This window comes from Buteo buteo, chromosome 1, assembly GCF_964188355.1.
Source record: "Buteo buteo chromosome 1, bButBut1.hap1.1, whole genome shotgun sequence".
Taxonomy (NCBI): Eukaryota; Metazoa; Chordata; class Aves; order Accipitriformes; family Accipitridae; genus Buteo; species Buteo buteo.
Genome location: NC_134171.1, coordinates 23,294,732 through 23,319,489, shown reverse-complemented (window position 1 = coordinate 23,319,489; position 24,758 = coordinate 23,294,732).

Sequence of the window (24,758 nt, the reverse complement as noted above, 5' to 3'; positions counted from 1 at the left end):
TAAAAGTCAAACCTCTTATCCTGTTCTAATAGGAAAAATCCACCTAATGAACTATTTAATTGAGTTTAACAAGACTGTTTATAGTTAATCCTAAATGCACTAATAGGAAACCTAAGGCCTATGTTCAACGTTAGTTTTGCTCCCTTTGGATGTTACTCATAATTACAGTTTGCTCTTTAATTATTCTTCCTCATGTATTCAATTTATGATTAAGACCAACAGCTTGCCTTGGAGGCTGAAAATGCTGAGGTGGACACTGGTGAATCAGCAACTCCTTCAGCAATGTACATCTACTCAGAAGCAGGCAAAAAGCAGCTTTTCACTCTAATCATGAAATTCAGAGCTCAAAACAAGGGAATACTAGCCCAGCAAGAGAACAACCTCTGATAACTCTCTAGGGAAAGGAGATTAAAGAAAGAAATCTACAGCTTTCAAACAAACACTTTTGTACTCTTATTGAAAAAAAAATGTGTTGTGTTGGTAATTAAAACAGTTTTATCTGTTGCATGAATTGTGCAGTCACATTTTTACTTCTTCAATTTGTTGTTTTATTTTCCCCTACTTAGATATATTATCCAATATTGCATATCTGAATGCCCCTTCTTTGTAGCTTCTATGAAAAGTAATTTAAAAATGAAAATTTGTTGAAAATGTGCTAGGGGAACAAAAATGAGTGCTTTATTAACCCCTTCTGTCATTTTTGATGCAGAATATGAAGGAACTATGTATGGGAGATTCTCTAGCAAAAAGTAGTATATTTTTGCCACAGAAATATGTTGTTCCTGCACAGCATTACCTTGATTTCAAGAAATACAAGACTGATGACACTAGTTATTTGTGGTTTTTTTGTTTAAATAATTCCTAATGATCTTTTGGAGTGGGAATATAAACTAATAGTTCTAGGAGTACTAGAGCTAGAAAAGATCTAGTAAGCACAAAACACAGAGTAGTACAGGGCCATACAGCTGAGCAGTTCAAAATTAATGAGGTCTTGAAGCAGTCTAGCCTAGAGAAAATTATATATCCTTGTTAATCTTAAAATAAATAATTTTGAAATCCTGTGGATATGTATGAAATCTAATTTCTTGCTGAAAGTTACTGAAAAATACCTTTGTCCATTTGGAATTCACAGGTTGACATTCAACCAAAGGTACTCACAGGCAATAGTCAGAAGCAAGCTTTACAGAACTTTCCTTTTCTATGTATCTTGACATCACAACTTGTATAAAATACCAGCACAATATTTGGGGCAAAATTTTGAAGACCCTGTTATGTTCTTTCACCATTAACCTAGTCATTATTCCAATGTAGCTCAGTCCCCTACCTAAAAATGGAAGTAGCTTCTCCTTATCTTCAGGAGATACAATAGTAATAGGAATAACTTAACTAGGTTACACAGATAAAAATTCTAACACAAATTATGATTTTTTTTTTTCCTCTTAGACATTCCTGGGACAGGATTCCAAAGCTACCTGTATTATTGGATGTCCTTCTGTACACATATGGATTCTGGAGTTTTTTATCTTTTTCATACATTTATAACGTAACCTTACAATATCATCCACGTATTTCCCTATGAATTCATAACAGTCCATGTTTCTTCACTTTAGATTCAAAACATTGATTAAGATATCCTAAGTAAAGTTTTGAAGTGAGCTACATCAGTGAGTTTTCTGATTCATATTGAGAGGCCCCTTTTGACACAAATGGGATGTCTATAAACAGCATCCCCTTGCTACATACACATTAAATTTTATTTCAAATCAAACAGCTGAGATGAAATGTTCAACACATAGATAAGACCAATGACTGATGACAGATAGATAACTAGATAGATAAAAGTATCCCTCTGTAGAAATTCCATACAGCACTCTGCAGTAGAACTACTTTATACTTGACACAGAATTCTGAATACTGATTTTTCTGACTACTTAAGGAGAGGAATGACACTGTGAAATTATTTGTGAGACCATTCCCAGGACATGGGAAGGCTTGAGTCCAGAACTACCACATACCGTGAAGCCAGTTAAGCCTGCCAACCTAACCATTTAGGATGACGTCAAGTGTAAGTTGTGTCTTCATTCACTGGTATCCTTTCCCTTTCTGTCTTCAGAGAGGTAAGGTCTAAGAATCATTCTTCTGGTAGAACTAGATATGAAACAGCATACATTGGGTGACAAATAAAAGAATCATGCTTTTTAAAATAGTTACTGTTGTGGTTTAACCCCAGCCAGCATCTAAGCACCACGCAGCTGCTTACTCACTCCCCCCCCCACTGAGTGGGATGGGGGAGAAAATCGGGAAAACACTGCATATACAAAATAGAATTAAAAATAATTTTTCCTTTCTTTTTTGTATATATTTTCTTCCATCTTTAGGGTTTGTGTGGGAATTCAGTAGTTTATTACTTGCTTAAGGATTCTTTCCAACCAAAATATCTATCACTGCTGAAACTGAACACTCAAAGTGCTGACATTAAGCCACAAGAACCAATTTTCATAGAGTGCTATTTAAGTATTCTAGAGCTGTGTTTTTGTATCAGACAGGCCTTAGGGTATTTGTGATTTGTATAGTTTTAACTGGAAGGAAAAAAAAAAAAAGCGTAGCTGATAGCACGGATGAATGAAAAAAGCAATCCGAAAAGATTTTAAGAATAAACCTGCTATGCTTCTTCTATTTGTTTCTCACTGTTGATATCAGAACTATTGCTGTCATCCACTATTCTTTCAGGCAGGAACTGTGCTTTCTTCAATCTGCACTGAGCTGCTAGTTAAAGGAAGCCATAGGAAATTGCTCTCAAGGTAGGGATACTTTTCAGGGAGAATAGCCATGAAATGTAGCTTTTCATAAAGTGCTATGAAATTTAAGCTCAGCTGCAGCTCCCTTTTGCCCTATTTGTCAATATTGAATTCAAACAGTAAATCAGTTGCTTTTCTATACTAATTAACTAGTCACTTTGACAGTATTCAGTAACGTCTTTTTTTCTTTACGTTATTATCTTGGAGGGAACAGGGGACTGAAAATTCTTTGGCCTCATACCGAAAGTTTCTATGGCTCCTGAACGGTAACATACTATGAAACGCTTCTTTGTAACAGATGAAGTAAAAGCACAGAAAGGTCTGATGTCAAACATTATTACTCATTCCTGATTTGGAGGGATGGATTCTATGGGATAGGAAAATTGTGCCTTTTTTGCAATCATTTGGTCTTTGGGGCAGTTAGATAATGATATTCTATATGAACTTGTATTGGCTTGCGAGGCAGATAATTTCACTCACTAGGACACTGAATACAATGAATGATTTTCTCTGTGTGGCCCAAAACCTATCTTTAAGAACAGACATACTGAATCACATGCATCTATAAAATACTGATAACTTAGTATATTATTTTAAGGATGAAGTATAAGATTGAGTGATAATAACAGTCCCAAATGGGGAACATACATAGTAAAAATTCTGGGAATTAAAAAAAGGCTGCAAAATAAAGAACCCTTTCTGCACTTATGTCTTCATTATTCTTCCTGCTATTGTAAATTATTTTCAGAAAGGGTGAAAAGTTTTTTGATATTAAGAAAATTAATGTTGCCTTTTAAAAGCAGAAATACTTAAAAATCTCAGGAAATGTATAAGTTTGATACACTTTGCTAAATGATCAGAATGAGGACAAAGAAAGGAATTTATAATTATTGTTTCAATGTATTCCTTAATATGTTTTTTGTTTAGATGTGGTTTCATTTTTTTTAGTTACCAATATAACCAGAACATTTTCCTCTAAAGCATGTAATGCTCCTAGTCTGGAAAACCAACAAGAAAACAAACACAACTGGGGAAAGTTAAGGTTAAAAAAAAGTTCAAATTCAGGTCCCTCTCTGCTTAGAATATTCCATCCAGTCCAGGGAATAATACCTACCCATTTAAGTGCTTCAATAATGAAGTCTTATTTAAATTAGTGTTCCTCATTCATCCTTTCCATACAAAATAAAACATTCAAGTGTTTGAAGAGGAAAGAAGTATAGCTTTTGCTGAAGGCGATATAGGCATTTATCTTTTCAGCCAGAATAAAACCATTGTGTGTCTCCATCTATGTTCTGAAATACAATAGAAGAAAAGACCAGAAGAGGTTTGAAAAACTTCAGCTTTTTTTTTTTCTTTTTTAACTGTTTCAGGGGTTTGCATTATGGTTATTCACCCAGCCAAAATTTTGTAATTCTCTTCATTGTGACTTTATTTTTAAAAGGGTTTGTTATATTGTAAAGTTTATTTTAGTCAAGGTGAAATTTGTCGTGCTTTTTTCCTTAATGACTCAGCTTTGCCTCAGCCTCTTCCACCTATCAATTAAAAAAGTTCAAATACAGGAATTAACCTACAAGATAATCACGTATGGTAATTGTCGTGGTTTAACCCCAACTGTTAATTAAGCACCACATAGCTGCTCACTCACTCCCCTCTGGTGGGCTGGAAGAGAGAATCACTAGGGTAAAAGTGAGAAAACTTGTGGGTTGGGATAAAGACAGTTTAACAGGTAAAGCAAAAGCTGTGCATGCAAACAAAGCAAAACAAGGAATTCATTCAGCACTTCCCATTGGCAGGCAGGTGTTCAGCCATCTCCAGGAAAGCAGGGCTCCATTACGTGTAACAGTTACTTAGGAAGACAAATGCCATCACTCTAAATGTCCCTCAATTCCTTCTTTTTCCCCACCTTTATATGCAGAGCATGACATCATATGGTATGGAATATAGCTTTGGTCAGTTGGGGTCAGCTGTCCCTGCTGTGTCCCCTCCCAACCTCTTGAGCCCCCCCAGCCTGCTCCCTGGTGGGCTGGGGTGAGAAGCAGAAAAGCCCTTGGCTCCGTGTAAGCACTGCTCAGCAGTAACGAAAACATCCCTGTGTTATTAACAGTTTTGAGCACAAATCCAAAACATAGCCCCATACTAGCTACTATGAAGAAAATTAACTGTATCCCAGCCAAAACCAGCATGGTAGGATGACAAGAAAAAAATACGTATTGTAAATTTCATCTTTGCAACATAAGCAATTAAGAGTTCATTTGAATTAAAAAAAGTAGGTAATAGAATAGATGCTTGTTAATTTATTCTTTCAGTAAACTTGAAAACATTTGAAAATAAACAGATTAGAAAAAAAATGGAAAATTAAAAGGCAAAGTTAACATGTAAGAAAAATCTAATGAAAAAAACACAGAGGATAATAGAATCTCGGCAGGGTTGTGTTGGCAACATGGAGAAGTGGGTGAGCTGTAATAATATTCCAATAATTGGCATACTGGGTTGCACAAAAGTTTTAACATGAAAGATTTCCATTTGTAAATTGTACATGTATGTCCTTTTTAGTACAAAAGTCTTCTGAAATTCAATGGTTGCTGGAAATGTTTATGGTATAAAGAACATATTAACCTTAGAAATTCTTTCTAAACATACACTAGTAAAAATTTTAAGGACTTGACTTCCAATTTTCTTCTGTACTGCAGCCTTTTGGGAGGGCTTATGAAGTGGTAAAGTATTACTTAACTGTGAGGAATCAGTTTATCGGCTTCTGTAATACAGCTCTTTCCAATTCCAGCAGAAGGTATTTATGACTGCAGTTATAATGGTCATATGTGAGCTGTTTATTCAAATGCTACATGGCAAATCTGGAAACCAGAGGCTCATGTTTAGAGAGGGAAAGGTAATTTTATAGTAAAACGACGCTAATAGTGATGACAGGCTGAGAAAGTTGGGGTAGTTTCACCTAGGGAAGAGAAGGCTCCAGGGACACCTCATAGCAGCCTTCCAGTCCCTAAAGGGGGCCTACAAGAAAGCTGGAGAGGGACTCTTTACAAAGGCATGTAGTGATAGGACAAGGGGTAATGGCTATAAACTGAAAGAAGGTAAATTTAGATTAGATATTAGGAAAAAATTCTTTACTGTGAGAGAGGATGGTGAGACATAGAAATAGGTTGCCCAGAGAGGCTGTGGATGATCCATCCCGGGAAGTGTTTGAGGCCAGGCTGGATGGGGCTTTGAGCAACCTGATCTAGTGGAAGGTGTCCCTGCCCATAGCAGGTGCCTTGTAACTAGATGATCTTTAAGGTCTCTTCCAACCCAAACCATTGTGTGAGTCTATGATTTCTCCCGTTTGACAATTGAATAGTAAATATACAGTGGCAGAGAATTTTTTTTTTAAATATTATTATCTTATTTCTTTCTTTTGACTATTTTGAAATAAAAATGTTGTTTCAAGACAATAAAGAATTTCATTTTTAAAATAATATCTGAATCTTTTAATATTTTTTCCTTCACTAAAAATCTAAATGTGATATATTTGAAGATATTTTTATTCCTTCAAAGCCATCTATACATGCATTTTATTCCAATAAATAAATATCTCTGATTTACTTTCATTTTACTAAGAATTTCAGAAACCCTGATGAAGCTGAGGAGTTCATTGAATGAAGCTTAAGAGAGTGATACAAATTACATAATGACATAATCCATACAGGATAGGACTGGCCAATTTTGCTAGGAAAAAAAAATCTTTAAAGATATTAAACTAGGATCATCTTTCACCCCAGCAACAAAAAAAACAAACAAACAAAAAGGATGGCAAGCATCTTAAGGTTTTCTTCTGGACAGATATTATGATATTATGTTATGGTAGGTACAACAAAAAAGAATTCAGATTTCAGTATCTTGAATTTCATGTTGAAAAAAAAAAAAAACTTAATAGAGTGAAATGAATAGTTTATACTGATTTTAGGTTCCTAGTTTTCCTGATTTTATTAATTGTTCAAAAGTGCAGACTTTTCTGAAAAGGAAGAGGTGACATTTTAGAAGATTATGTATACTGTGATAATTTTACAGAAATAATTAATCTAAACCAATCAGTTCTGTCAATAGAAACAGCATTCTACTTGTTTGTAGGAGGTAGGAAATTAGACCTTGTAGTTTGACTTTTTGAATTGTGAGGAAGTCCATTACAAACATAACAGACTATATTAGGTAAGCATGGAAAATAATTTTTAAAAATGAAGATACAATTAAAGTTTGAGAATTTTTTTAAATTCTAAAGATATGCAAAGAAATGGTCATAAATTTTTAGCTTGTAATAGAGAATATTTTGTTTGGCAGAAATAAGATTGTTTGGGGAAAATTATTGCAGTTATGAGGTGTGAGGGGTCAGATAAGAAATTATAGAAATCCAAAGCACATACTATAAAGATGATGGCAATACATTCCAGTAACAGAACAGGTTAAAGAGGGAAATATAGATATTGTCAGCACAATGACTGCTATAAAGTTCCTTCCTCCAGATTACATGAATCTTAAGAATTTACAATGAAACTATGAAAAATGGTGACTATATTTTAAATTCAGACTGAAAGTTATGTACTTTCATCTCCTTTGGAAGATGCCACAGGCACTCTACTAGAACTGAGGGAGGAGGAACTGGGATGGAGTGACATGAGGCCAAATGCAAATTCTGGGCCATCAGATGTGGCCAGACTGTTTTCTTGGAAATGAAGGGAATGGAGGCAAGTTTATATTATGTAACTGGTTAGCTAGTTATACTAGTTAGTCCTAGTGTAAATAATTAAGAATCTTTTCTTTAACAAAAAGCATTTATGACTGTGGGTTTTAAAGATAGTTGTACATAATCCAAACTGGGAAATAGCCGATAAAGTTTAATCTCAATTCTGAGTGCTTATGTTCATTTTGTAAAATGAGATCTGCTTCATCTGACTATGAACTTTATTCTAAAGCAACAGATGGGCTGTTTTGTATTTTATGTAGGGAAGAAACGTAAAATCCAAATCACCCCAGTGTTAATGTAAAACAGATAACATTGCCGAAGTCATTGCATACTCTGTCACAGAAAAATAGGATAAGAACATTGTTAAATGATCTCAGGAATTATGAAATCATTCTAAGTTTGACAAAGAAAGAAGGTGGTGTACCAGGAATGCATGATCTACAGGAATCCTCTGTTTCTCAGAAAATAGCACATGGGGTGAAGCATAGGGTTTTTATAGGGTCAAAAAGATTGTGTCAGGTGTTGAAGGGCCTGATAAATAACATGGGATTTGCCAAACTGGTCAAACCAAATTAATAACATTATTCCAGAGAATCAGAAAGGAACCATAAAGGAAAGAAAAAAATCATTCCATATGCCTACCTTTTTTATTTCAGTTACAACAACCGAATGTCATGAAACAAACAAAAAAAGACACTGTGAGGTTTTAACTAAATATTAAATTTGCTCTTAATATTTCAAATCACATTGTGATCCTTTTCAACTTCTCATATTATTGCCTTGACTCTTCCCAAAAATTCATAAGTCAAAACTAATTTTAGGTTTGTTCACATCCCAAGATAAGTATGGTGATTAACAGTGCACTGATTGCTCTGTAATAACTGTTTGAGTATAATCTTTTGTCTTACTTAAGAGGGAAAGAAATATCATCAAAGGTGGCTTTTTTTTTTTTTTTTTAAATGCCTGAATACAATGCATCAAAATACTGTAGTCCTTGATTATCAAGCTGGTTAAACAATAGTCAATAAGTGGTGTCATTCAAACAATCATATTTATATTTAAACAAAAAGCTAACAAAGCATGTGAGCTGCATGAAAAATGCTCATTAAGAATTATGTATATTTTAGGACAGAAATTAAATGCAGGGAGTATCTGTCTTCTGTTTCTTTTTCTCCCCTTCCCTTTTCTTATTAGCTTGCATATATAATAATTTTAGTACCAGGAGTTGTTATCATTGCTTTCATTTTAATCAACTAAAAACCCCCAAAATAATCTGTAAGTATTTTTTCTAGATTTGCCAAATACTGGATGATTTCAGAATTTTTCCATTCCACAAAGACAGGAAACCAAAACCCTACAAAGTTATACAGTTCAGTGTTTTGTTGTTGTTTTTTTGTTGTTTTTTTTTTTTTCATTTTTTGTTTATTGCTTATCTGAAAGGATAAAGAAATGCTCTTTTGTTAAATGTTTTATTAACCAATGTCTTGATAATGTGGTGATTTGTTGATGAAATCCACTACAGTTCATTTATTTGATTATATGGGACTTTTTAATGCAGTAACAAGTCCTCTTCAGAGTTCATACGTATTATTCCTTTCTTTTACAGATCTATATAGAATTGAGAAATTAACATTGTCCACCTGGGAAAATAAACAGAGGAATCAGGCAGAGTTTTAATTTCAACTCTCCGTGATTCTGTAATTAGGCCTAAATGCTATTTAAATAACATGGAAGAAGTCGGGAAATAGACAATAGATAAAAAGAAACATTGAGGGCAACTGGCAGAAATCACATTTCTAAAAAGCAATTTCCTTCATTCTTTTGAGGAATTTTTAAGAACTTTTCATGGAAATCATAATAAGTTCTCAAAGGAGCTAGATTCAAAGATTAATGATTCCCTGGATGGATGAAATTAATAAAAATTATTCCTGAAAGAAACTGCAAGCTTCAGGATGTTTCTTTTTCAGTCATGTAAGAACTACATTTTTGTTAAGCTATAGATGTATATACTTTCATGTGAAAAATGACAAGAATGTATGGTTTAACTGTAAAGAACCATATCTCATTTTGCCTTTCTCAAGTAAACCAGTACTGATTTCAACAGAGCAGTTCCCAGAGACAAAACAGCAAATTTAATCCTGATTGTATTATCTTTTAGTCAACATTTAATTAGGTTTTCATTGTTTTGTATAATAAAGGCTGATCTAAATTCTGAACATTTCCTATATGCTGACAGGCATACAACTACTAATGCCTCCTAAGACTTAGAAGAACTTGTTAGTTAGAATTTTAGTTCTGCAGTTTTTTGAAGTTCTGGAGAAATTTGTTGTTTTTAAATGAAGTAACTGATTGAAACAGCTAAATTCCTCTCCAAAGGGTATGTAAGGAAATGGAAAGGTGACTTTCCTGTCCCCAGGCAAACTCCTAAAGGTTATTTTACCCATTGAGTATGCAAGTTGCAGAACTATTGTAACAGAAATATTCTTGTTTTGCATATGAACATTCAATCAATTTTTCTGAATACTGCAAAGCTCTTAATTTCAACATTTTAACATACAGATATTTTGAAATTCTGTATTTCAAGTGTTATTAGTCCATTTAAATACAAATAAACTGAATGTCTATATATCTTTAGAATTCTTTATTTTTTATTTCAATCTCCAACATATGAAAATTAAATTAGAATTGTATTTTAGATATAACAAGGATATCTTGAATAAACACAGTGAGTACTGCAGATTTACACAGACATTTAATAATTTTAATGCAGTTCTAACTGTCTAAGATTTGTCTAAGCAATTTCATCAGATAGCAGATTTTTAAGCTCAGTCATATATTTCTGAAAAGGGCTTGATTAAGAAAAGAGTGAAAACCATCGTAATAGTCGTAGTCTGTGGTACTGTAATAACATATTTCTTTTACAGAAAAGTTCATTTTTTAAAGTAATTTGACCTTATAGTCCTGTTACATGGGATGGTATCATATAGAGTGATGATAATTCAGTGCAGTAGGAGGAAGTCTGTTGCTGAAAGGCCCTAATCAGTAGTAAAACCCCCCAAAACTAAATGTTGCTCCTTGTGATTAGTGTATAGTGTAGGGAGAAAGAAAACAGTGGCAGGCAATTTTAAAAGCTAGCATATGCTTTCAGTCACTTTGATCTCCACAGATATCTTCAAAATTTCTAAGTGTTGTTGGAATTGAAAGACAAAAATGTCATTCAGAAGTAGACCTTGGAATGGGAAGAAAAATGTCTACAGGAAAAAAAAAAGAAAACCTCTGAAATTAATAACAGTAACCTTGAGTAACTGTTGCTTGGTATTAGCTAGCTATAAAACAATTTGGTGAGATATCAGGAATTCTTTTGTTAATCCTCAGCAGAAAGTTATTGTCTTGGTTTTGGCTGGAATAAAGTTAATTTTCTTCTTAGTAGCTGGTATAGTGTTGTGTTTTGGATTTAGGATGAGGATAATGTTGACAACACACTGATGTTTTAATTGTTGCTAAGCAGTGTTTATACTAAGTCAGGACTTTTCAGCTGTTCATACTGCCCTGCCAGCAGAGGCTGGGAGTGCACAAGAAACTGGGAGGGGACAGAGCAAGGACAGCTGGTCCAAACAAGCCAAAGTTTGGACACATTCCATACCAGATGACATCATAGCCAGTATATAAACTGAGGGAGTTGGCTGGAGGGCACTGCAGCTCTGGGATCAGCTGGGCATCAGTCAGTGGGTGGTGAGCAATTGTATTGTGCATCACGTATTTTTTATATACATATATGTATAAATAATAATAATAATAATTATTATTATTATTATTCCTTCCTTTTCTGTGCTATTAAACTGTCTTTATCTCAACCCACGAGTTTTACTTTGTTTTTCCCGATACTGTCCTCTATTCCACTGGGTTGGGGGGAGTAAGAGAGCGACTGCGTGGTGCGTAACTGCTGGCTGGGCTTAAACCACGACAGTGATGATCACCTGAATGAGTCATCCTGTAAGCATACATATGTGTTGAAGCATATGCTTTATGGATAAAATCTGCTCATATGTACCCCATACATTTTGGTAAAAATTAAGTGTTTTTTCTATAACAGAAACAGGAATTATCTGCAGAGGTATGACTGAGTTTACAGTCACGCTACATTACAATATGATCAGCACTGTATTTATAAAGATCCTTATTAAGACATGTCTATGTTTGTTTTCTTAGTGCGTATTCCAGGTGATTTGAATATAAATCTGCAGAATATATAGCTGTTTCAGCACAGTACTCAACTTGATCTAACGTCTTCTTATTCTCTGTAGCACCTACTGGAATTGTTCCAACAAAAAAATATAAATGAAAAATGCTTATTGAAATTATATTTTGCATTCCATGTCCACTAAATTGCCTAAGATCCATGGATGTTAGGCAATTTTAAGCAAAACATTGCATGGATTTCAGACTAACTGCCCCAGAATTGTTGCCATCAAAATTTTGAAATATGAGCCAGGACTACCAGTGTAGCCAAGGTCTCCAGAAGTGCCGCTTAAAGCCTTGAGAAATTCTCTGAGAGATGGGAGTGTTAGGTGCTTTTCTGTAGCTGATAATGAAAAAGAGTGAGAAAATGCTCTACTGTGTTCATGGGCAATTAATTTTTCAGTACATCTGAAAGCTAAATTTCTTTCAGTTCAGCTGAAATAAAAATTAGAAATAAAAATAACTTATGAACCTTATGTTTAAGTTCCTTTTACCCCCCTCTTATCTAAGTAAGACAGCATGAAAAAGAAACATGTTTAATTCAGCAAAACAGGGCAATAGCAAGTTCAAAAGAAATACAGATACTGATATGGAAGTATGCAGGGAAACAGCAAAAAGGAGTCTTCAGAAAATTAAAGAGAGTTGAAAGGAGTGAAATTAAATGTGGTTATGCAGGACTGCAGTGTCTGTAAGGTGGAAACATAGAAGGAAGGACTAATGACAACACCTTGATAAGGAATAAGTGATCTTGTTAGTCTGTGAAATTGTGTGTATATTGCTTTCCATAGCCTGGAATGGAACACAAGATTCCTGGACTTCATCATTTCTCTTCTAACAGCCAACCAATATCACTAAAATCCCTAGGCAAACTGTCCATTATTTTTCTGTATTTTAGAGCAAGAAAAAACCAACATTGTGATCCTTTTCTCCTTCAGTTGAAACAGCAGAAGATTTAGCTCCTATAATATTACACACATAGGAGCAGACACATTCACTTTAGGTATGTTAAATGGACATTAAAGCTTCACACTCAACTTCTAAATTGATAATAACTAATTCAGTATGTTTTATGGTTGGGGTTTTTTTGATTGTGTATTATTCTCTTATACTAAAATATTGTTATGTGTGAATGCATGGAGTAGAAGTTCTTTGGTGATAAATCACTGTTTATGGAAAGGAAATTTTTGCCTACAGATCTTATGTTTCAGGCAGAAGGCTTCCCAAATAAATGATGCAGAATAAAAAAAAAAAAAAAAAAAGGTTAAAAAAATCTCAGGGTTAAAACAAAGAAAAATTGTTTTCATGATCTGGTTCCTATCCCTGGTTCTGTTCAGAATTGCCATGCTAATCATCAGAATTTTTCTAAGTCATCAGTTACTTGTTTTTAAGTTTTTCTGGGTGTCTGAGCTCAGATTGTAAATGCATCAGTTACAGCTGTACTAAGCACTCATTAGCTGCAGTGTTGCTCAATGGAAGATATGCTTTGAACATATGAAATACTTTATAATATTAAGTACACTGAGAAATCAGGTTCTGTGGATTCCAAACTCAGTATCCAAGACAGGTAGATATACTTTACATACTTATCTGTCTGAGATTCAGATCTTCTCCATAAAACAGACAATATTACTCTCATGATTTAACCCCATCCAATAACTAAGCACCACACAGCCACTTGCTTACTCCCCCAACCCTCCCTGCTCCGGTGGGATGGGGGAAGAATTGGAAAAAAAGTAAAACTCATGGTTTCAGATAAGAACAGTGTAATAATTGAAATTAAATAAAATAATAATAATAATTGTAATGAAAAGGGAGATAACAAAAAGAGAGAGAAATAAAACCCAAGGAAAACAAGTGATGCAAAATGCAATTGCTCACCACCCACTGACTGATGACCAGCCAGTGCCCGAGCAGCGATCCGCCCCTCCCAGCCAACTCCCCCCAGTTTATATACTGAGCATGATGTTGTATGGTATGGAATATCCCTTTGGCTAGCTCTGGTCAGCTGTCCTGGCCGTGCTCCCTCCCAGCTTCTTGTGCACCTGCTCTCTGGCAGAGCATGGGAAACTGAAAAATCCTTAACTTAGGACAAGCACTACTTAGCAACAACTAAAAACATGAGTGTGTTATCAACATTGTTCTCCTACTAAATCCAAAACACAACGCTGTACCAACTACTAGGAAGAAAACTAACTCTATCCCAGCTGAAACCACGATAATTACCTTCTTCCATGCTATGGCCATTGTGAAAATCCATTAAATAATGTTTTGCAGCAGTCAGAACCATCAGTGATGTTAAATGCTGTAGAAAGTCTATCATATAAAATCTTTTCTTTGTAGAAACAGTAAGATCTGGAGCCACAGATTGAACTGGGAAGAAAAAGTAAATATTCAAGTGTTGCTCATTAGGTGATCATCATCAATTCTATGCAACAAATAAAGCAGAAGGCCTATGGGAAAAAACAGTAAATGATCATGTAACTGAAGTCTGTATCATATTGTTCACCTACAAGTGACATGAATTAAGTCTAATATTTCCTAACCTCAGAACACTTGATTTTGCAGCATTAATAATTCACTTTTAGCCTATTAAGGGCAGGGGGGAGATTTTTTGCTATGTTTTTGGTATTTGGCTCTTTGAAAGCAAAAAGCTCCTGATATTTTTGTAGAGACAATTTCAATTTCCTATCCACAAAGCACAGGTACATCTTGAGGAACTGACATTTTATTCCTGTCCTGAAACCAAGGGACTTGTCACAATTGTATTAAGTCATGTGAAAGGTTTGCTTTAAAGCAATACATATCCCTTCCTAAGTTCTTCTTTGGCAGTGCTTGCAAGCCTAAGATTGAAATTTCCCAGGTTTTACTTCCGTGACATTTATTAGATTTGTAGTTACTTTTGTAATTACTTTTTCAATCATTGTATTGATACAAAATGCAAAAACCTTTCCCCAGTTATATATTGCATGTGATATTCTCTTTGTAATCTTTTGCTACTTGTTTCAGTGTCATCTTTTCCATTTTTTTAAACTATAATCAGAATTACGTTTGAAAATGATCACTTCTCTCTCTTTTCAAAAATGATTCTCAAAAAAGTAGCTGAATTTAAGCATAGAGGAGATTAAGTGGGATTTGTCTTATGATCCACCCTCTTCTTCATATATTTACAGGTCAGATAAACAGAACAAAGTTGAATTGTCTTTCTTAAGTATTTTCATTTTTTTCCTCCTGTCTGACTTAATTTCATGCTACTTCCATCACTATTCATATTAGGTGATTCTTGGTCTTTCCAACAGTCAAATCAGAGGGGTTTTTCTGTGTCAACTGAACTAATACAGTATTTGAATAGATGGTCTATCAACCTTAATATCTGATCCATAATTAAAAGTAGAAAAAACCTCTAATTTATAGAGTCATTGTTTTCTACTGTGTGTTTCACTTCACATTTGTAAAGGTTCCCTGTAGCTAAATCTACTCTTCATTTTAATAGAAAGATACCTGCTTCAAGAGTTATTCCATTTGTTCCATATACAATTGCAAGCAACCAGTGTTTGAATTTAACCTACAGTACCATGGTGTGATATGTAGCAATTTAGAACCCTGATCATTAAATCAGATTCTTTAAATGGTATTAACAGATATCTGGGTCACCTTGGTCTGATAATTTCAAAGGAGAACAACCAACCTGAACTAACATCCCTGTTTCTCATACACATCTGAAAATTTTTAGCAATTTTTTTATTGTAAGAATAGAAAAACAATAGTTCTCAATGACAGCATTTACTCCAGTCAAAACTCAGTTAATGACATTGAAGTTGTCCTCCATCTGCTGTTCAGTTGTCTCTTCCAGTCCTTTTAACGAATGCCAGGTTTCTATTGAATGGATTTGTCCCTGTTAGTGATGTCATCAATCTGTTGTCATAGGCCTGCAGCTTTGCTGATACATCCACTAACAATGTCAAAACTGAGTGGTTTCAATTTAGTGCTTTTTTATTTTTCTTCTCAGAAAAAGACTGTATCAGATAGAGTTTGTTTTCACTGTAGGTTCCTAACTCCGTATTAGCAAAATTATTCCCAGAAGTCAAAAGAGAAAGTGCTTTTGGCTATCATCTTGCAGACTTACACAAATGCTCCACTTCATTATTGCAAAGAAACATTATGCCTGTCTCTTCACTTAAGGACTGAGGTTTTCAATTGCTGTTGTAGGATATTTTGTCTTATGTCCTACGGAGATAGGAAGAGGTAAAAGACAATGGTACTTATTTGGCTTTTCTCAATTTTTTTGAGAAATTCTTTTAAAGAAACATATTTAGTATTCTGTCACTTGAAAAAAAATAGCACCATAAACTATTGAATAGGTTCAATCATAATTCTGTATTGAAAGTTATATTTTAATGCAAAATCATACACAGAAGGAACTATACATTGACCAAAAAAACAAGAATAAAAAACCCTGAAAAACCCGCACACCAACCAAAACCAAAATTTTCAATCTGATGCCTTCTTCCAAAGGGAACCACTAACATTACTCCAATGAAAAAACAAACAAACAAACAAACAAAAAAAACCAAAAAAACCCACACCCCAGAAAAACAAACATAAAACACTATGATCACCAAAAAAAGTATTTATTCTACATGAGAGCAGTCCTGAAGTTTATAAACAGTTAAGTAACCCTTCCTAAAGGCATGTTGTGAAATTTTGGATGTGAAGAATGGATTAGTATTAAAATAGCCAGTCTAAATCATCATTGTAGAGTGTCATAACAATAGCCATAGATTTTTAAATAACAAATGCATTACTATAATATTCTAATTTCTTAATCCAATTGTAAGAATAGGTTTGAATTCCAAAGCACCTTATGTCTTTTTTGTTTCTTTAAAAGATTTGTTTGACTTATGCTTTAAAAGACATATTTAAGGACATATGAGAACGGTGGACTTCAAATAACAAGAACCAAAAGGGCATTCCTCCCAAAGATTTGTCATTCTATTTTTTAATAATTTCCTATAATCCAAATGCCTGCCAAACATACAGACAGAAAGAGAAAACTGCTATTGTAAAAGAGGAGTTTTGAGATTTTGATCAAAAGATGTCATACCTCTACGTATTTCTATGATTCTAGAGTGGAATTTGGGGTTCTACAACTGCAGCAGGAAAAATGCATACACTAATACAAATGTGAATATGTATGCCTAGCTCTAAAAGATACAGAAGAGTTATAGAAAAAAAATGAGATCAGTATCCAATAGGCAGAAGTCCACAGTGCAGGAGCTTGAAGTGCAGCAAAATCTTTTTTTTTTGGTTTCAATTCTATTGTTTAAATTGTCTGAGCTGATAAATGAAGCATTGTTCAATGATCAGATTTCAGAAGGTAAAAGTGTTCATTAAAATAGAAGCAAAAAGCTGTCACAATGAATTTTTTTCATATCTACTTACTAAGAAAGGAATATCACATGGCTGAATCTCTGTCACTGGAGTTTAATAAAGCAACATTCTGTCTTACAATGCACTATTCTGGCCTTTTCTGCAGACAAAAAAGAGGATGTGTTGGACAATGTGTTTACTAACATGATTTTAAAAATGGTTTCTCAGCTAAGACAGGGAAAAGTTCAACACTTAAAAACATGTCACTTACTTGAGCCTAATGCTAAAACACTTTCTCTTGAGAAAGTACAAAGTATCATTAAGAACACCTCCAGAAATTGGGTCGTCTTTGGATATCAGCTATTAATCTTAGAAAATCAGGCATACTTCTCAACAAAACAAATAATAAGTGTGGTAGTGCATCCTTCTTACACCCATTTGCAGAACAAATGAGGAAAAGAGTGTACATTTAAAAGAATTAGCAGTAGTTCAAGAACTTGTAGTTGCTATTTTGTCTGCTAGGAGTAGCAGGAGTTCTGGTGACAGACTAAACCCTGAAATCCTCAAATACACCACAAATATAAAATAAGAAGTGAACAAATATAATTTGAAAAGAATCCAAAAATCAGAAGAAATAATACTTCTTTTCCCCTTTCAATCTGAAAAGGGATATTCTGATACATGCTTCTTAGGTGCTAAACCTTAAACCTTACCATTAGTCAAGGGTGTCACTCTTTATGACTGAAATGATTCCCTCTTTAAAAGGAAGTAATTAATAATAATCATAAGAAAGTAAAATAAAATTAAAAAAAAATTAGTCCCATTATCCACAGGCACTATTGTCATGGGAAATAAGCTAGGATAAACCATTCAAGAATGTTCTGATGAAATGGCTTATCATTACAAAATTTAGATGGATGTTTTTCTTCCTGAACACATCATTTGAACATGCAAATAGTTATCATATTAAAAATGCAATTTCTAGTGAAGCACACAGAGGGAGAGCCATAGAGATGGTACTAGAAAAAGGGAGAGATATACAAAGTTAAAAAAAAACAACAAAAAAACCCCAAACTGTTGTGGTAGAGACGGACACGACAAGTAATAGATCATGCAAAATGGCTACTTTATTGTTCTAACACACCTTTTTATACCCTTCTTTTGAGTATGTGTTAGTATATGATTGGTTTGGTTAGTAACTAACAATTCATGATTGGTGAGTTCGTTAGGACGGTTCTTCTTATCACTATCTTGTTTTTGTACTGGTCTTCTCGGATCTTTCCAGACTCTCAAGGATACACTACAAACTGCTCAAGGTCGCGCTGTTCTCGAACTGTGAGGAATTCTGTAGGCTTGTTGCATCCCCCGACAATTCCCCCTTTTTGTATTTGTGCTAACGATATTGTCCCGGCTGCCCTCTGCAGGGCCCTTTGCAGAAGGCTGAAAAGACAGGGTAACATCAGGAGCATAGTTATCACAACCAAGATCACTACCCCCACAGTCTTGAGCAGAGATATCAACCATCCAGACAATCCCCAACCCTCGAACATCTTCGTCAGCCAATCTAGTTCATCGCTTTCTGTCAGCTTCCTGACTCCCTTCTTTAATTGTTGAATACTACTGAAAATGGATTCTGAGTGATCGGATAAATTCATACAACACATCCCTTCAAACTCATCACAACCATGTCCTTGTGCTAAAAGCAAGAAATCAATTGCAGCTCTATTTTGTAGCGTAGCATGTCTGACACTATCAAAGGCTAGCAGTAAATCAGATAATACTACACCAGTCTGTATTCAGGGACCCCAGAATTTGTGATTCCTGGGGTGGCAGTGAGGGTGAATGCCCGATTCGTGGAAACCAGGCATTCCCATCCATTGAGTACATGACCTGCTGCACAGGGGTCTCCATCAATAAGTTCTTAAACTCTGTTGATGTCAGTGTAACCCCCTATTAAACCTGCAAAAAAAGGATTGCTTGGTGTTACTGTACTAAGGTATAAGCAATCTTGTCCGGTCACGTCAGCCAGGGTCATCCAGATGTTTTCTTTGGTTTGCGGCAGTATCCATGACTACGTCCATCTAAGGACTGTGAGGTAGATGCACCATCTGTACATTCTTGTGCTGTTTTGCTCCGCGAACTCAGCCCAGCAATCGGTAGGTGCCAGCTTTGTGTGGGCGTCCCCACGGAGGCAACAATGGCCTTGCTGTACACCAGCCTGATGCTCTTCGGAAAATCCCGGTATTTATACATTTGCAGAGGAACGAATTTCAACACACGTGGCCAGCGGGTGCCAAAATCTGCCTCAGTTGCAACCTATGATGCATGCGCTTGCTGGCCAGGCGCGCTGCACGAGTCATAGCCATCCTGTCTATTGGTTCATGGGCTTTGTGTTGTGGTTGCAATGCACAGAGAATCTTGACCTGTTATATTGGCCAAGGTGACCTACACTTAGTTTTTTGGTTGAGGTGGTATTTATATTGCCGCACCCTCTGGGATGTTCCAGATGATGACGGTCGCACAAATCGAGCGGGAGTCCATTGTGGGCCTGCATCTGTGGAAACACAAGCATAACCTCACCCCCAGGTTAATAGCTCACATGGTCCATTCCACTGACCAGTAACTAAATCTTTAACATGTACTTTGATACCCTTTTGTAAATTCTGTGTTGAAAAGAGAGAAGTGTTGAGAAAGAGGAGGTACGGAAGAATTGTCCCCATAACGGAGAAAGTTAAGAACATAAACTGCTTTATCTAAGCATGCCTATGGTGGTTCCCCAACCATTCCCCCCCCCCTTTTTTTTTTTTTTTTAGATTTTTTGTTTCTTTTTGTTTGTTTGTTTTTTTGTTTTTATTCTGGCGTTACCTTCCGTATAAAAACCTGGTAAAGTGGTATGACTCCGGATATGCATGATTAAATAAGGTTCTGTTCGTAGTTGAATACTTTTCCAGAGTTCTAAAAGCACGTCAAATAACAATTGATTGTCTGACATGGTCAAAGCCACTTCGTCTAGTCAAGAAACTAAATTAGCTACATACGCTGAGTCAGTTACAATATTTACAGGAGCAGAAAAAATAGAAAAAGCAACAGCCATTGCACGCAGCTCTACCACTTGTGGAGAACCATTTTGATGTACTACTTTGCTGTTCCAGTTGTTGTTTACATACCATACTACTGCTGCTTTACCCGTTATTCCAGAACCATCTGTGAAGACAGTAGGGCCTTTCACAGGTTCTGGCTGGCTTAAGTTTTTCTGACCAAATGGTATTTCTCGAGCAAATTTCAGGAGCGGGTGCGATGGTAGATGATACAAAATCCGTCCTTGAAAACCCGCCATAGCCGCTTGCAGCTTGCAATTGTTTGCCAGACACCATTCAAAGTACCAATTTTGAACAGGTAAAACAATAGTAGCTGGATCACGTCCTATTAGTTCTACACATCGTTTTCTGGATTTTATGATTACATCAGCAAGAAGTCCAAACAAGCCAGGAGCAGTCTTTCATGGCTGGAATGACAAAAACATCCATTCCAAAATATGTAATGGGTCATCCCACTCAGAAGTCCACTGCACCAAAGCACCAAATGGCACAGTTTTGTCAATTAGTACAAAGAATTGTACCAATTGAGACAGATTAATTCGAGAAACATATTTCTTGTATATACATTGTTCCACCATGTGAACTACATTTAACACTTCCTTATTCAATATTCTGGGTTCTGTTGGATCATTGGAATGTTTTAATAAGTCCAATAGAGGTCGTAACTGCGAATTGGTCAGGCCAAGATAGGGCCTGATCTAGTCCAAGGATCCCATCAATTTCTGTACATCATTGAGTGTCTTAACCGCAAGGTTAAGTTTCACAGGTTGGGGCACAACCTGCATGTTTGTAATTGTCATTCCCAAATATTTCCAGGGTGCTATTTCTTGCACTTTTCCAGGGGCAATAACTAACCCATATTGTCGTAGCAAATTCGTGGCCAAATTTTTCATGTCATTCAACTGCTCCTTGTTTGATGCTAACAGAATGTCATCCATATAGTGATAACAATAACTAGTGGGGAATTTTTCCCTTACAGGTGACAGAGCTTGTGCAACAAACCATTGACAAATGGTTGGTGAATTTTTCATGCCCTGCGGCAGAACTCTCCATTGATATCTTTTTGCTTGTTCCGCATGATTGATAGAAGGCACAGAAAATGCAAATTTTTCTTTGTCTTGGGAAGCTAATGGAATTGTAAAAAAAAACAATCCTTAAGGTTCATGACAATGATTTCCCAATCTTGAGGGATCATGGCAGGTGAAGGCATGCCTGGTTGCAGAGCCCCCATCGTGGCCATGACAGCATTGACTTGCCGCAGGTCATGCAAAAATCACCATTTTCCTGATTTTTTTATCACAAACACTGGAGTATCCCACGGACTGTGAGATGGTTCAATGTGTCCGGCAGCTAGTTGTTCTGCTACCAATTCTTGCAGGGCCTTTAATTTTTCAATTGGTAGGGGCCACTGATCCACCCACACAGGGTTATTTGTTAACCAGGTTAAAACAAGCGTGGGTTGCCTAACACCCTGCAGCACAGTGGCCCCCGTTAAAATCCGTGGTAATTCTCACCCCCCCACTGCGACAAGCAATCCCTCCCCCATAAATTGAGGGGAGCTGCCGTCACATATGGTTTAATAACTGCTTGTTGGCCCTCAGGATCGGTAATCAGAACTGGTGTGGCTGCCGCCTTTGCTCGCGCAGAGCCTCCCAGCCCCACTACTCCCATACCAGCCTCCTCTGTGGGCCAGGTGGACAGCCACAGATAATCGGCAGTAATAGTCACATTGGCTCCGGTGTCCAGGAGCCCTGCAAGCCTTACTGTAGTCAGCGATCTTCCGTGATTCGGCAGCGTGCACGTCACATGTGGTCGAGATGACGAGACAGTCTGAGACCAGCAGAACTGAGGGGGTCCCGTAGAGCCGAAGCCTCCATCGCATCGCAGTTGCTGTACTGCTCTTGAAATAGAACTAGAAAAAGGAACAAGTTGAGCAATACGAGTACCTTTAGGGATTGTTACTGGTGGGTAGGGGGTCGAAACCATGGCGCAAATTTGACCTCGTGATGTTTTGTGTGGAGAAGTTACATTGACGTGCCCTTCGCTGCCACACCCACAGCACTTTCCAGAATTTCTCATAGCATTGGCTATGGTGGTCACTGTGTGTTCCAGTGTCCCAGCTTTAGAACATGCAGCTACCATGTCGGGGACAGAAGGATCTCCTGGTAAAGCCTGTATGATCTTTTGACAGTCCTCATTAGCATTACCTCTTGCCAACTGTTTGCATAGAATCTGCCTTAAGACATCATCTTCTACCTGTTTTTCCAGGGCGGCAGATATTTTCTCTACAAATTGTAAAAAGGGTTCTGTGGGGCCTTGGCGGATAGTGGCATATTTTTGCTTCAGAGCTGCCATGTCCATGGGTCGCTTTATTGCCATAAGGCCTATATTGTGTGCTTGTTCGAGAGCCATCGGAGGCCGTGTAGCCTGCAGCTGAGGGTTGCTATACTGCCCTTCACCAAGAAAAGCATCCCCTCCAAGGCCTAAACTCGGGTCACCCCGTAGCAGTCGTAAATTATGCTGTGCTGCTGTGCATGCCATCTGCCTCCAAGTAGATTGAAATACTTGCAATTGTACGGGCTGAAACAGCACTTGTGCTAGATGCATAATGTCATATGGACACAGCAGATCTGTGCTGATTACACGAATAAGTTGCATCACCTCAGGAGAATTGATTCCGTATTTTTGTACTCTATTCTGCAAAGCCTGCACTACTCTCCAGCCGATTGGATTGTGCTCATTGTGCTGGTTTGTGCCTGGAGCAGCTTTGAAAACAGGAAATGTAACAGGAGCCCCTGCTGCTTTATCTAGAGGCTTTAGAAACGCCGGTGTTAGAGAGCACGGGCTGAGGCGTTCCACTAGATCCCAGTTGCCAGAGTCGGCAGCATATTTTCTAACTCCCTCCCAGAACTGATCAAGGGATCTCGGGACCACAGTTATTGTGGATGGAGGGAGAGTCCACAGCAGGGGTTCTTTCGGTATGGTTTTATCTGCGAGCTGCAGAGATCGCATAGCGTCAATTAGAGATTTTTCTGCCTCAGTTTCACTTCAGCTCTCACTTTCCGTTCAGCCCTCGCATTCAGTGTGACTCTCACCGTCCTTTCGGCCCTCAATTTCAGTACGGCCCACACTTTCCGGCTCGGTGTTAATCGCCACATTTTTCTCCTTGGAGGGGGCTGATGGAGTCACCCCTTCTGCCGCCGCACCAGTAGGTGAGGAGGGCCCCTCATCGCCTGGTAAAGTAATTAATGGCGTAGGAGGAGGAGGAGGAGGTGAATAGGGATATGATCCGATTTTGCCCGTGAGGGGTTTTCTGCCCGCAACTGCTGAGATTGCAGCAGTGGCTGCAGCTGTTACTTGAGCAGAAACTTTTTCATTGCTAACATTGTCAGATTTCTCAGCTTTCTTTTGCTAATCATTCGCATCACATTCTGCTTTCCATTCTTTCAGAGTCTCAGTTAGTAAACGCCATACGACCGCCAACTCGCACAGCTCTTTCTGCCCTTTAGAGATCTCATCAAACATTTTCAAGGCCACAGGTTGCCATGCACCCACACTAAACGCAGTAACTGTCGTGGCTTGAAAGCCTTGCATCCTACACCATAGTAAAATCCTTTTCAAGCTTTGTTCTGGGGTTTTAACCCCTTTTCTTTTTAATAGGGCTTTCCAGGTAGACAAAATTGTCTCCTTTTCTTTTGTTAATTGCTGCCCCATTCTAACAGTTTTGTCCCTGGTGGCTCACCTTATTAGGTGTCTAGGTTCAGGTCCGGACCAGGCAGATTCCACTGCTCTCAGCTTCACCGGGCTCCATCTCCGCAGCTTGTCTCGCTGCCGGTATACTTCTTGCTAGTGCTGGATTTATCGCCTCTAAATGATCTGTTTGCTCAGACGCATCGGGGTCATCATTTGTCGCGGTAGAGAAGGACACGACAAGTAATAGATCATGCAAAATGGCTACTTTATTGTTCTAACACACCTTTTTATACCCTTCTTTTGAGTATGTGTTAGTATATGATTGGTTTGGTTAGTAACTAACAATTCATGATTGGTGAGTTCATTAGGACGGTTCTTCTTATCACTATCTTGTTTTTGTACTGGTCTTCTCGGATCTTTCCAGACTCTCAAGGATACACTACAAACTGCTCAAGGTCGCGCTGTTCTCGAACTGTGAGGAATTCCGTAGGCTTGTTGCATCCCCCGACACAAACCAAAACTGATTTAGGCCATGGTCTTGAACCCAGATTGCTAAAAGGCAAATAAGGCACTATGACATTATTTTGGATGTGTTGGTGAACCTCATTTTTGTGAACTTTTTTGTCTTGGATTAGTGTCAGTGCAGAACAGAAACTTCTGACATATCGGCAAGATGAGATAACTTTCTTGCCCACGTCTAAGTTAGGGAACATGAGCTGTGAGTCAAAACAGATTTAGTGAATTCTCCTGGACACAAGTTACTTACTTTCTGTTCAGACTCCACCAGAATTTAGCTTTCTTGATTCTGAAAGTACTGATAAATTGCTGCAA